This window comes from Spermophilus citellus, assembly GCF_964194105.1.
Source record: "Spermophilus citellus genome assembly, chromosome: 14".
NCBI lineage: Eukaryota > Metazoa > Chordata > Mammalia > Rodentia > Sciuridae > Spermophilus > Spermophilus citellus.
In genome coordinates, this window is record NC_138194.1 from 26,952,967 (window position 1) to 26,966,985 (window position 14,019).

Sequence of the window (14,019 nt, forward strand, 5' to 3'; positions counted from 1 at the left end):
ATACAGCACCTTATTCTCCAATATGCAGATGCAGGAAGTGGAAACATCTATATATAGACTTATTACCATGGTGTCTCTGGAACTTGTGTTAACCATCAGGCTCTTAATTGCCAGATGTCATGCCTCTCTGAGTTACATTTAGGAAATTATTGATGCTGCCAAGTTCACAGTTAAAGAGAATAAAAAGGGACACTGCAATACCAACAGGCTTATGAATCAAACACAGACTCAAATGAAATTCAGCCATGGGCATTCTGTTTCCATGTTTGTTATGCTAGGTTACCTGTTGACAAAAGAATGGTGGCAATTGTTTTTGAATATTTTTCCGTTTTATTATTTGACTTGAGTTTTTGATTGGCTCATTATATATATATATAAAACAACGTGATTGCTTTATGTAAGCTATGAATAGTGATCAACTCAGAATAATTCACCTTAAACTTTTATCATTTCTACATGGTGACTATTAATTGCTTAAAATTTGTTACCATTTAAACAATCTGAAATATCTTGAATTCCAAGATAAAATCTTTCTCAAGCTTCAAAATAGAAATGAACCAACTTTATTGTTTAAACTTAACCTTTAAAAAACTCTTGCAATCCTACTCTGAGTGACTGTGGTATTTTGTAAGTGACATTGATGAACACTGCTCTCAGCTTTTTCATTTGTATCCATGTTGGGGTCTGGTTTGTCAATATTTGTGAGCTGAATCCCAAAAGACCATTACATTTGCTCATGTGTGGCCCTAGGGTTGCCCTATTGGTCCCAGTGACCATAGTGGTCATTGGATCCCAGACTTTTGGTTCTATTCTATCACAGAATTCCTAAGGAGCCTGAATATTTAGGTAAATGCCCAACTTCTAAATAATGTTCATTCCCAGGATTCATTTCCTCCCAGAACCCCAGAATGTGACTATTGGAAATGGAGTCTCTGTAGATATAATCAAGCAAAGGTGAAGTCATACTGATTAGCATAGCCCTAAATCCAGAATGTCTGGTGTGCTTCTACGAAGAGAAAATAAACACAGAGAAGATACACCCAGAAAAGGCCAGATGGTGACAGAGACAAAGATCTGAGTGATATGTCTTCAATAGAGGGAACATCCAGGATTGCTAGCAATCACCAGAAAGTAGGAAAAGACAAGCAAGAGTCCTTCCCTAGCACCTTCAGAGAGAGCATGGCCCTATCAACACCCACACTTCAGGCTTCTAGTCTTCAGAAGTGTAAGATGAAAATTACTATTGTTTTAAACTATCCAGTCGGTGGCTTTATCATGGCAACCATGGGAAACTGATACAGGGGAGATTATCTCTTGATGGCAAAATGCAGCCACAGAGTAAGACCTCAGTTTCCCAGAGCTCATCCTCCAGTGGTATTGTTTTGGTCTACCTTTGCTACTCTCGCAGAATATGTGAAATTGTTTTATAAATTATAATAAAAACAAATCTATTGATTCATGGTTCTGGAGGCTGGAAAGTCAACATTGAGTAGCAGGAATCTGGCAAAGGCCTTTTTGCTACAGCATTCCCTGGAAGAAAAGCAAAAAGAGTGTGAGGGGAATGAGAGATTGAACTCACCGTCTCAATCCCTTTATTATTATTATTATTATTATTATTATTATTATTATCATTATTATTATTTTGGTTTTTGAGTCTTTTAATCAGAAAGAAGTCAGGTCCTAATGAACTTGAAATTTTGGTACTCCAATATACTGCGGGCAGTTTCAGTAGTGCTAGCAGCAAAGCCTTTAAATACCCAAGTCACAATCAACTAGAAATGGATGTATATGACTATACATAATTAGGGAAAATAAAATTGATGATCACTTGATATTAGTTGTTTGGGCATGACCTTTAGAAGTAAAAGGTAAAGGAGAAATTATAATATCATATTTTTGAAGGTAACTATCTCCAGCTAATATTTTAGGGATACAAGAAGAAATCTCCTTTTGCTGTTCTCGCCACTTTATTCTCTACCAGTTCTTCTGTCTCAGTCACCAAAACATCCATCTTGGTTAAAGCCTTGCTCCTTTTCTTTAGATTTGCATCTAAATGAGGGATATTTCTAATTGTTTCAAGATGGGTTTCCAATCTCTCAATGAAAGTCACAGCCAACTCCAGCAAATGTACCATATATCTGTGATAAAAAGCCTCCAAAGGTAAGTTTTCCTGGCACATGGGTTTCAACAGTCTTTGCCTGAGGGACCTCTTTTCTTTCAGCACAGCTTCCAGGTGATTATTCATACTTTGTAGACCATGACACTTTTGAGACAAAGAGAAAGGATGAACAATATCTGCTGCATCTTTTTCTAGTTTCAGAAGTTCAATTTCCAGGCTTTTCTGATAGATTTCAGCTTAAATATTTGTGATCTGTTGTAGTCTGGAGAATTTCTCAAAGCAAGGAGCTGCTTTCTTGGATATATTTAACATCTCGTGAGTGACCAACCCTGAAGCCACGAAGTGGCCCAACAGTAGCCCTGCGGAGCTCGGCGTGGAAGCCGGGTCCCAAGGGTTGGCCGCAGCTAGGATTCTAACACTCCTCCCCGCTTGGCGCCAGGAGTGAGCGGAAAGCGCGACGGGGGCTCGGCGCGGGTCGATGACATCACAGGGCGGTTCCCGCCCGGGCGGAAGCCCGGGGCTCAATCCCTTTTATTATCAGCAATAATATACTCCTAAGAGTCCTTATGACCTAGCACTTCCCATTAAACCCACATCCCAACACTACTGCATTGAGGCTTGATTTTTTTTTTTTTTCACATGAACTTTTTAGGAGTATGCATTCAAACCATAGCAGTGACCATCACTGTCTTTTCTGATGGAACCTGTCTGACTGTAGAGCTGAGATCACCTTCACTGATTTAAGTCTCAAAGAATAGAGGCATCTCTTTACAAAAATATTTAGTATAAGTCTATAGAGCTCGAGAGCTTACCAGTTAACACATGCATGAGCTTGTACAAATGGTCTAACCTTCCAAAGCCTTAATTTCTTCTTCTATAAAATAGAAACAGTAGTAATGCCTACCTCATAGTATTATTTAAATTCCCAAGTTAATAAGTGAAAATCACTTACAACAGTAGCCAGCCCACAAAAACACCTAATCACTGGCAGTTGTTGTTTTTGTCTATGCCAGTCCCAAATATCACAGAAGGAGAACTTAAAGCTGAACAGAAATTCTCACCATGGCGACTATAATTATGACTTTGACATTTAGATTCAATCCATGAAAATCCAAAGCTTATATAGCATTATCCACAGTTGAAAACTGTATAGTCCTCGATATGAAATTCAGTAACTGCTCCAGTTCTCATTGCTCATGTGTGGTATGCCAATTTGGAAACAACTTTTCTCAAGGGAAAGTTTAATATAGAGGTTATCCACAGTCTGAGAAACATTTCACTTGACTTGTTTCCTCATGCTTGTTACATAAAATTCTGGACTAAGTCTAAGACAAGTGTTGAGCCCACTGACATAAAACCAAGGTAGCTCCTGTGTTAGTCAGCTGTTGTGACTCTAACCAAAATATGTGACAACTTAGAGGGAGGAATTTTTATTTTGGCTCATTGTTTCAGAGGTCTCCATCCATTGTCGACTGACTCCATTGCTTTGGATCTGAGGGGAGACAGTGCTTCATGGCAGAAGGGCGTGATGGAGGCAAGCTTTCCAACTCATCAGCCAGAAAGGAGGGGCAGGAGAGAAGAGAAGAAGGAGGAGGGAAAGGAGTGGAGGAGAGGGGAGGAAGCAGGGGCAGAAATAACCCAAGGCCACATCCCCAGTGATCTGTCTCTTCCAGCCATTCCTATACCTGCCTAGAATTTCTACCCAATAGTCCTTTCATATTATTAATCTGTTAAATAGATTGATCCACTCAGGAGGCTACAGTTCTCATGATGTGATCATTTCACCTCTCAGCATTGCTGCATTTCCTCACACATGAGCTTTGGCAGGTGAGCATTCTAGATCCAAATCACAGCACTATCTCTCACTGGTAAATAATATATGCCCCTTGCCACTAGCAGCACCTAGGAGATGTAGGAATCATCTTCCATAGACTCTTGATAACAGTGACAAAGAATCATTTGTTGCTTAAAAAGAAAATATCTTCCTTTCTCTCCTTGGATTATGTAAACAAAGTGTTCTTCCTTTAACCAAAGCTTAGAACTGATCTTACATGACATGGTCAGCAGAGATGAACCAAGTATTCCTCTTATGGAGAGAATTCCAATTTCATAGACATCTGAAATTGCATCTTGCAGAGGCTGATGGGACATCTCCATTGCTCAGAAAACACAAATATATTTACTATTTCATCTGTTATGAATACTGCTGCTTCCTGAACCTTACCCATTTTCTCACAATATATTTATTTCTAGAAAGAAAGTCGGTCATAGTTATAACGAAGATCACACATCCATTTATCACATTAATAATACATGAATTCGACCATCTAGGCTGCTTAATATCCTTCAACTCTTTGTTAAGTCATTTGCTCAAAATATAGAGTAACAAGTAAAATAGCAAAAGGTAGATGACGTCATGTCTCTAGGCTCCTCTTGACCGGTCAAGAAAAAAAATCACAGTTCTCAGACTTTCCTTATTTTTTATGATACTAAAAGTTTTAAGGAGTATTATTCAGGGTTTTTGTTGTTATTGTGGGGTGCAGAGGTAGAATGGGGATTGAACTCAGGGGCACTCAACCACTGAGCCACATCCCCAGCCCTATTTTGTATATTATTTAGAGACACGGTCTCACTGAGTTGCTTAGCGCCTCACTGTTACTGAGGCTGGCCTTGAACTCACCAGCTTCCCAAATTGCTGGGATTACAGGCACATGGCCGGTCTGTTCAGGTATTTTGTAGAGTATTCTTCAATTGGTATTTGTCTGATTTTTAAAATCATGATGAAAACTTGAGTTACCTTTATTTTTGAAAAGGAAAACCAAGGTAAAATGCTATTCTCACTACAAATTGTCAAGCGAACTATCTACATGACATCATTCTTAATGTTGATCTTGGGCACCTGGATGAGATAGTGTTTGTCAGGTTTCTCTACTTTACTCTTTTGGGCTTCTTTCCATGGTATACTTCTAGAACACAGTCACAATGAATAGCCCATACTTTAGGAGTAGGAAATTATACGATACTTCATTACAGGAGCACTATTTACATAAAATATTTGAAATTCACCTTTTCTTTCCATTCATTTATTTATTCAAAGTTATATTTGTGCCACCATGGGCTCATGGATATTTATGCTATACAATTTACTCTACTCATAATCTAGTGCTGCTTTGTTTATTTTGTTGCCCAAATTGTTCCAGTTTTGGCCATTGAGATATCTTTCTGTTGGTTCCTGCATCCCATCTATATCTCCTAAGAAAATTGATCTATTTATTTATTTTGAGCATAATCTTGATTTTTGAACTAAGAGATGTTCCAGGATAATATTTTATATTACCTTCCCTAGTTGGTTGTGATGGAGAATGACATTAGGAACTGTGATCTGTGTACTGGATGTGCTCCTTGCTACTGGGATGTAATTTGTTTTAGAGCCTTTTGATTGACAGAACAAGAATGTATATGTGTCTAATAATTCATGAATACAATGTATCTATAAATTTTTCTATATGTAATAATCTGTACCTATATTAAAATAAACATGAAGTCATGCTGATGCCTCCAATTCCAATTTATTACTACATGGAATAACAATATTCCTTGCCAGTCTGAAAATACCAATAAAGGAGGAATATGGCTCACATCCATGGATTTAATTTTTCAATTCCAATACACACATGTCATACTGTCATTTATCCATCTTTGCTATCTTAAGGAAATTATTTCACTGTCCTAAAAATCTTTTCTACTTCACTGATTAAACCTTTTCTCCCTCCCCTTGTACCTCTGGCTTCCACTGATCCTTTTATTGTTTCTATAATTTTGCCTTTCTAAGAATATCATAAAATTGGAATCAGAATGTATGAAATAAAAATTAAGAATGGATTATTTTATTTAGAATACATTTAGGTTTCATCGTGTTTTTTGGCTGTTTAATAACTCCAGTCATCACTGAAGAATATTCCTTTATATGGATATACCATGACTTATCCATTCAATATTGAAGGATGCTCTAATTTCTAATAAATGCTCTTGGATGCTCTAATTTCTAATAAATGTGAATAAATCTGCTATGCACATTCATATTCACTTTTGTGAGTGGTCATCTTTGCTACCTTAAGGAAATTATTTCACTGGGCATGTTTCCAGAATATCTGGGAACCCTTATGCTGGATTGCATGGTAATACTATGTTTAGCTTTATAAGAAAGGAAAGGGATTATTTTTAAAATCATTTCCATACCAATGTTTTGTGATCGTACCAGAAGTCAGCAATTGTTGCATCCTATAGTAATGGTTAATAATGATAAAATGCAATGATATTTTACAAAGGTATACCATGTCAGCACCATTCATTTCCCCAGTGAATAAGTACTTTATCTTAATCAAATCATTTGGGATGAATAACAAAATTCACGTAAAGAATAGAGAAATTGATGCTGATCTTTGTACCTACCACCTTAGAGATCTCAAATCTCATGTGATTCATGCTAACAGTCATGAAGAAATTATTTTCTTTATCAGTGTTTCAAGGCATATTCATTGGCCTATCTTTGGCATTCAATGAGATGTATTCATGCCCAAAATTGCAGTGCTATATAATCATGTAACATAATCCCAATGGTTTATGAACTCTGGCAGAATACAATATGACTCTTAAAATTGAAGCACTTCATTGAAAACAAACCTGATGAAATTCAGATTTTTTAAAAAACTCTCAGCTTGCATACTAATGTTTAAATTCCAATTAAAGAATATTGTCTACCTACTTAGATTTTCAGATTTATCATATATCTTATTAGTCATCTCAGGCTACAATATCAAAGTGCCAAAGACTGAGTAAACAACAAAAGTTTATCTTCTTGTATTTCTACAGGTTAGAAATCTGGGACCATCTCGTCAGCAGGGCTGGTTTCGTCTATGGCACCATCTTTCCTCCATATGTATCTGTCTTAATGTGCTCTTTAAAGAGCCCAGTCATGTTGGATTAGGGCCCATCCTAATGAACTTATTTTAACTTAGCTCTTTAAAGCTTATATCTCCAAATAAAGTCCTGTTCTCAGGTAGTAGAGGTAAGGACTTCAATATTTGGGGGCACACAATTGAGCTTCATATATGTACTTTACTTTTAACTATCAATTTTTAAATTGGCACTGATCACAAATTCTACATGGACTCAATTTACCAGGAATGTCATAGAAAAGCTTTTTAAAAAGTGAGATTCTCAGGAAAGTTTTATTTTTCTTTCTTCATTTTAAAAAAGCATTCAGAGGTGCCTGGCAAGACAACAGCCAGCTCTCCCAATCAGGGTTGGGACACCATTTCCTACAACATCATTTCCAACTAAGCCTCAGTGTATCAAAAATACTGTTATTACCAGGACCAAAGCCTGAGGCAGGAAACAGCTTTGACAGCCCCTGGACCTCAATTTAACCACAGGAAATCTGAGAGGTAAAAAGACATGGATAAAAATTAACCTTACTCACAGTAAAATATTCTTGGTCATTGTTTACACCTTCTGGTTGTACAGAGGAAAATTAAGAGGTCTTAATGTGAAAGTTAATACCAACATCTACAGCTAGTTAAAGCAGAGCCCACATTCTGGGTTCCTAATCCACTGCTCATTCTCATTATTCTTTAAAGGAAAGATCACTTCATATTGTTAAGGGTCTTTTAGCTTGTAAGTAGGAAATTAGACCATTTATACATATATTCCGAATACTTAACCTATTTTAAAGTAGAACAAGTTCTGTACTGGCTCTTAAGGAGATAAAAATTATGCATAGGATTTTCAGAGAGCTTATTATTATATGGAGGTAGCTAATGGGAAATTGGAATATGATCTCAAATGTCTCTAGAAGAAAAGATAGTCGAGCTCAAATATTATATGAATGAAACAGAACAATATCATAAGAACTCTAAGGATAAAGAAAGCATTTCCTGTTGGAGTGATCAATAGAGTTATGATTCCCACAATTGAGCAATATTAACAGGTGTCCTTAGGTATCAAAGTGAAAGTATTAAGCATCACTAGTAATCACAATTATATTTGGAAGAAGGACTCCATAAACCAAGCATTCAGTTGGTACAACACCTCACTATTAAAATTAACCTTTACAGTTACCTACCAGTTTCACAATATAACCAAACACATAGCAATATTAATATTCTTGTTTTCTGAAGGTTGTTCTCTCTCCATATGTTTGTGCATGCATGTTTTACACATATATAAATATATATGTGTATATATATATGTGTGTGTGTATACATATACACATATACATATATATATGTATATAAAACATATATACTCATATACATGCAAAGGTGTTATTGAGAAATATTTCACAAAAGTAAAGCAATGTGAACTAATATACAAACTTAATGTCCACTTCAAAAGATTAAAAACTGTATTTATTTTTATTTTCTAAATAAACAAAACCACATGTATTATGGTTTAGATATGAGGTGTTTCCCAAAAGCTCATGTGTGAGACAATATAAGAAAGTTTACAGGTGAAATGATTGGGTTATGAGAGTCTTAAACTAAATGATGCATTAATCTGCTGATAGAGAGTCACTGGGTGGTAACTTTAGGCAGGCAGAGTGTAGCTAGAGGAGGTGGGTCATTGGGGTGTGCCTTTAGGGTATATATTTTGTCCTTGTTAAGAAGAGAAATACCTCCCCCCTCGTTTCTTCCTCTCTCTCTCTCTCTCTCTCTCTCTCTCTCTCTCTCTCTCTCTCTCTTTCTCTCTCTCTCTCTCTCCTCTCTCTCTCTCTCTCTCTCTCTCTCTCTCTCTCTCTCTCTCTCTCTCTCTATCTCTTTTTCCTTCCTGGTGGGCACGTTCTGAGGGTCTTTTCTCCTTCATACCCTTCCATCATCATGTCCCACCTCACCTTGGGTCCAGAGCACTGGAGCTGGCCGTCTATAGACTGATATCTCTGAAAAAACACGATCTGCAAATAAACATTTCCTCCTTTAAAATTGTTCTTGTCAGGTCTTTTGGTCACAATGACAGAAAAGGCTGACTAAAGCATGCCTTCAGCTCTTCAGGGGATGCCATCTTCTTATGCTCTTTGCCAGACAGATTTACAGTTCGTACCCCCACAATGAACTGCAGTGAGAGTGTGAGTGTGCATGTGCTTGAAGATAATAACTATATATGTATGCTAGATAATAAAATAAGGGAATCTATGAATATATGTCTTTCTTTATAGAGAATAATGAAAAAAGAAGTATGTCCCTTCCCCATCCCCCATTTTGTCTTACATTTTTACCTGAAAATCTATCATTGGTCTTCAAGGAAATTCACTCTAAACTACACTACAAACTGTGAGTTTTATAAAGCTGACTTTAATATCCCCCAACTTTACTTTACTGGAAAGTATTAATAAACTTGCTTCTGTATTTGATCATGTACTCTAAAATCCCCACCTGAATTAACTCAGAATAAATTGGTATTACTCTGAGAAGAAATAATCATGGGCTCCTTAATGTTTCGTCACACTTATTAAACTTTATGTAATTGGCTTTGGGAAGTATATTTTAACATGGTACCAAAAACCCATGTTTCTATTTGTATCTCAGATTTCTAACCCAAAATTCCAAATAATATATTTGACATAAGATTCTCAAAGTAAGTATTTTTATCTTTCTTTTTTTAGTGCAGAAAGAAACAAAGACTTGAGAACTATTAAATAACACAAAGTCACAAAGCAAGTAAATGGAGGTGATTCCAAATCCAAATTTCTCTACGTCTCCAAACCATGATCTTTAACCTTTCCCCCAGTGTTGTCTATAATAATGTTGGTAGAAATTTGTTACAAGAATATTTAGGGATGTGAAATAATATGTAATAATAAATTTACCTTTTATTACAAACTCTTCATTGTGATAATTATGAATATCTAAATTTGTTTTTTTTGTGTCCTTATAAAGTGTCTACAATCATTGCTAGTTTACATTATTAAAAATTTTGTCTCATCATTATCTGCCATCACTCAGCTGCCTTTAATTATGTTCATTTATGCTGTTTATTGACCAGAAGTAGCTAAAGTACTTGGGATGTGTATTGGGTGAGTTTCTCAGAACTCTAAGCATTTATTTTACTATTCCTTAAAGAGTCTGGGAATTGGTGAGCCAATAAGGTTTGGAAGAAAGGCTAAATCTCTTTGGGATGATACTTTTTATCACAATGAAGAGCATTTGGGTGCACATGCAGTATGGAGAGGTGAGCAGGGAGGTTTTGAGTGGAAGAATGGGGTGAAATCTGCCTGCTTTCTGTGCGTGCTCCAGTTACTATTGCTACACAACAAACCACCACAGAATTTGTGGCATAAATAACTGTGTTTTATGCTCACTGATTCTGTAGGTAAGGGACTTGGAGAAGGCAAGGATGGCTTGCTCTGTTTCATAAGGTCTGGGTCTTTAGCTGGGAAGCGGTCAAAAGCTGGAAATGAGGGCTGGGGATATGGCTTAGTGGTAGAGTGCTCGTTTCACACAGGAGAGGCACTGGGTTTGATCCTCAGCACCACATAAAAATAAATACATAAATAAAATAAAGGTATTGTGTCCATCTACAACTAAAAAAAATTTAAAAAGCTGGAAATGACTGTCTGGGTAGGGGCTAGACTTCTAAGGAGACGTCTTCACTCACTTGTCCTTCAGATAGTAATCCCTGTTTGCTAGAATCCTGACTGATCTTTCACAAGTGGTCTCCTGGTAAGAGCTTATTTGGTTTTCCTTACAAGGCTGCTGGTTTCAAGAGCAAGCTTCCAAGGCTTTAAATTCTTAATTATATTTGAACAAATAGTTGGATGACATAATCTGAAAAAAAATATATTAATATTTTAATATAATAAATTTTGCTTGAGTATTTCTCTAAATGGAAATGCCCTCCACTCCTAAAAAGCACTTCTAGAAGCAAATTCTTATGTACAGAACAATTGTATTAGTCAGTTTTCTATTGCTATGACAAAATATTTAAGATAAACTGCTCACTCATGCATTACTGGTAGGACTGCAAATTGGTGCAATAACTCTGGAAGCAGTATGGAGATAAACTCGGAAGCACCAATTGACCCATTTATCCCACTTCTCAGCTTATATTCAAAGGACTTAGAATCAGCATACTATGGTGATGCAGCCATATAAATTCTTATAGCAGCTCAATGCACAATAGCCAAGCTACAGAACCAACAACCAGGTGCCCTTCAACAGATGAATAGATAAAGAAACTATGTCATATATACACAATGGAATTTTATTCTGCTACAAAGATGCATGAAATTATGGCATTTGCTTGTTTTACATGGATGGAACTGGAGAATATCATGCAAAGTTAAATAAGCCAGTCCCCCCAAAACCAAAGATCAAATATTCTCTCTGATATGTGGATTCTAACCCTGACAAGAGAGGGTGGGGAGGAGAAGTATAGAAATTCATTGGATTAGACAAAGAAGGATAAAGGGAAGGGAGGGGGAAGGAGAATAGGAAAGACAGTAGAATGAATGGTACATAACTTTTTTATGCTCATGTATGAATACATAACCAGTGTAACTCTACAACATGTTCAACCACAAGAATGGGATCAAAATTGTAATGGTTTGCATCCCATATGTGCAAAATATGTCAAAATACACTCTACTGTCTTGTATATCTAAAAACAACATTTTTTTTTAAATGTAAGGAAAAGTTGATATGGGCATTTTCGGAAGTTTCAATCTATGGTTGCTTGGCCCTGTGGCAAGGCAGAGCACCGTGGCAGGAAGTATACAGTGGAGCAAAGCTATGTATCTCATCACAGCCAGGAAGAAAAAAAGAGAGGGAACAAGGGCAGGATTCCTAATACCCGCTTCAAGGGCATGGCCTCAATGACCTAAGTTCCTCTCTCCATGCCCCACCTCCTAAAGTCTTCACAAATTCAACAGGCTGGAGACCAAGCCTTTGGCATATGAGCCTTTGGGGGACATTTAAGATACAAACTACAACAACCATTAAAAAAAAGAAGAAGAAGAAGAAGAAAAAGGAAAGAAAGGAAGGAAGGAAAAAAAGAGCTGGGCACACTGGTACACACCTATAGACCCAGCTTAGGAAGCTGAGACAGGAGGATCACGAGTTCAAAGCCAGCCTCAGCAAAAAGCAAGGCACTAAGCAACTCAGTTTGACCCTGTCTCTAAATAAAATATAAAATAGGGCTGGGGATGTGGCTCAGTGGTCGAGTGTCCCTGAGTTCAATCCCCGATACCCCAAATAAACAAAAACAACAAAAAAAGAGAAAAGCTATGATCTATTCTTTTTTTCTTTCTTTTTTTTTTTTTTTTTTTTTGTATTTGAAAACAAATTTGGGAGAGGAAATGCCTCACAGAACGAAGAAAGCACAGCTGGCAAAGCACTTTGCGAGATTCATGGTGTTACAGTGTGTTCATCACAGCAGAACTCCAAAATGAAAACAGGCTATGGAAAAGAACCTTATAGTTGGGGGGGGACACTAAAAATTAATAACGTAGTCAGGTTTTTTTAATATTTATTTTTTAGTTTTAGGTGGACACAATATCTTTATTTCATTTTTATGTGATGCTGAGTTCAAACCCAGTGCCTCACACATGCTAGGCGAGTGCTCTACCACTGGAGCCACAAACCCAGCCTGACATAGTCAGTTTTTATTGGTGTTCTCCCCATTATACCTCACAGAGTACAAATATTCTTCATCTACACTCAAACTGAAGTGTGCTCTGGCTGGCATAGGTTGCATCTCTGTGTCACTACAAAGTGGATGGCAAAACCCTCTTCTTTTTATGGGAACTAAATATGTCTTTTCTCCTTACTGTCCCTGAACTGGAATGCCTTCTCCATGTCAACTATATAGCTGGGTTTATGTCCCTCAAAGTAGTACCTAATTTAGACTTGATGCTCATAAGATTACTTTGGGACAGATATCCCCCATATGACAAAGTCCCATGTCTTTAAGAGCCTGTCTTTATAGAAGGCGCAGGAAAAGCACTAATTTAGTTAGAAGAGGTAATCAATTGTTCCAAAGAGTGGTTTGTGTTAGCAGTGACATTTTTAGAGGTTTTTTTTTTCACTTCTAACAACTACAAATACTCATTTATTTTTAACAGCTACTGCCATGTACTATTTATAAAATATTGTCAGTGTCAAAACTCTTCAAAAGGATTATATACCCTGTGGCTTACATGTTAAATTTTACTTATTGATTTTAATGATATGCTATTCACTTTTATTAACACAACACATGCAAATTTGGATTTCAATTGTTATTTAGAATTAGTACTTGAGAATATTAATATATTAGGTGTAGGTTTTCTTCTTGGCATGAATTTGGACCCCAGTTTCCAGAACAGAAGGGAAGTAGCACGGGCTGTCAGAACTCCATGTGCCCCTATTCTATGGCAGCCTATGCTAACAATACTGCTGTTCTCATTCGCTCATCCCACACCTCTGCTCACTCTCCACCTCCACTTCCACCTGCAATTACTTTTTACATGTACATTCCTTTCAAAGTTGCTTTCCCCATTTTTTTTATTCCCACCAGATTCTTCTCCTTCCTTCCTGTAGAGACACTGACAAAATGAAAAAAAAAAAAAACTTTGGTTTGATGAATACTGTGATAGATAATGATTGTGTTTCTCTTTCCAGTATTCTTTTCTTTTTTCTAGGAATAGAATCTTTCCTTCCAATTAAAATCCATGGTACGAAGCACAAAGAAAACGAACCATTCCTGATTCCTCCCTGCTAATACACACAGGCACATATAACCTACTCCTGGCCAAATGGAGTGCTGCATCTCCCAGAAGTAACAATTGATTCAGGGATTGGACAGTTAGAATCTATTTCCTTGGATAGATGGGTTCTAGAGAGAAATATGATAACTGTGTTTCTAAG

The 14,019-nt window shown here is 36.8% G+C and overlaps 1 pseudogene across 1 annotated transcript; it reads right to left on the minus strand.

The window, feature by feature from the left end:
* Positions 1-1,770: 1,770 nt before the first annotated feature.
* Positions 1,771-2,518, minus strand: LOC308633766 (HAUS augmin-like complex subunit 2; annotated as a pseudogene). Its single transcript has one exon. The product of its transcript is annotated as an HAUS augmin-like complex subunit 2 (transcript).
* Between the last annotated feature and the right edge of the window lie 11,501 nt (positions 2,519-14,019).